This window comes from Trichechus manatus, unplaced genomic scaffold, assembly GCF_000243295.1.
Source record: "Trichechus manatus latirostris isolate Lorelei unplaced genomic scaffold, TriManLat1.0 scaffold00006, whole genome shotgun sequence".
NCBI lineage: Eukaryota > Metazoa > Chordata > Mammalia > Sirenia > Trichechidae > Trichechus > Trichechus manatus.
Window position 1 is genome coordinate 24,585,645 of NW_004443942.1, and position 1,551 is coordinate 24,587,195.

A 1,551-nucleotide genomic window follows, 5' to 3' on the forward strand; every position below is an offset into this window, starting at 1 on the left:
GTTTGTTATGCCAGTTGAACTAGATGTCCCCTGAAACCATGGTCGCCAGACCCCCCACCCCCGCTCTGTCCCTCAAAGTGTTTGGTTGTATTCAGGAAACTTCTTAGCTTTTGGTTTAGTCCAGTTGTGCTGACTACCCCTGTAGTGTGTGCTGTCCTTACCTTCACCTAAGATAATTCTTGTCTATTATCTAGTTAGTGAATACCCCTCTCCCTCCCTCTTCACCCTCGTATCCACCAAAGAATGTTTTCTTCTGTGTTTAAACCTTTTCTTGAGTTCTTCTAATAGTGGTCTTACACAGTATTTATCCTTCTGTGACTGACTAAATTCAATTAGCATAATGCCCTCCGGATTCCTCCATAAGATGTTTCATGGCTTCATCGTTGTTCTTTATCGTTGCATAGTATTCCATTGTGTGGATATACCATAATTTGTTTATCCATTCGTCCGTTGATGGGCACGGTTGTTTCCATCTTTTTGTTATCGTGAAAGTGCTGTAATGAACATGGCTGTGCATATATCTATTCGTATGATGGCTCTTATTTCTCTAGGTTATGGTCCAAGGAGTGGGATTGCTGGATCATATGGTACCTCTATTTCTAGCTTTTTAAGGAGGTGCCAAATCGATTTCCAAAGTGGTTGTACCATTTTACATTCCCACCAGCAGTGTGTTAGTGTCCCAGTCTCTCCACAACCTCTCCAACATTTATTATTTTGTGTTTTGGGGATTAATGCTAGCCTTGTTGGGGTGAGATGGTATCTCATTGCAGTTTTGATTTGCATTTCTCTAGTGGCTAACGATCGTGAGCATTTCCTCAGGTATTTAGTAGCCGCCTGAATGTCTTCCTTGGTGAAGTGCCTGCTCCTATCCTTTGCCCATTTTTAAATTGGGTTGTCTTTTTGTTGTTGAGGTTTTGCAGTATTTTGTTGATTTTAGAGATTAGACCCTGATAGGATATGTCATAGCCAAAAATTTTTTCCCAGTCTGTAGGTTGTCTTTTTACTATTTTGGTGAAGTCTGTTGATGAGCATAAGTATTTGATTTTTAGGAGCTCCCAGTTATCCAGTTTCTCTTCTGGTGTTTGTGCATTGTTAGTAGTGTTTTCTATTCTGTTTATGCCATGTATTAGGGCTCCTAGCGTTGTCCCTATTTTTTCTTCCATGATCTTTATTGTTTTAGATTTCATATTAAGGTCTTTGATCAATTTTGAGTAAGTTTTTGTGCATGGTGTGAGGTATGGTCTTGTTTAAATTTTTTGCGGATGGATATCCAGTTATGCCAGCACTATTTGTTAAAGAGACTGTCTTTTCCCCATTCAGCAGACTTTGGGGCTTTGTTAAATATCAGCTGCTCATAGGTGGATGAATTTACGTCTGGATCTCAATTCTGTTCCATTGGTCTATGTATCTGTTGTTGTACCAGTACCAGGCTGTTTTGACTACGGTGGCGGTGTAATAGGTTGTAAAATTAGGTAGTGTGAGACATCCCACTTTGTTCTTCTTCTTCAGTAATGCCTTACTTATCTGGGGCCTCTTCCCTTTCCATATGAA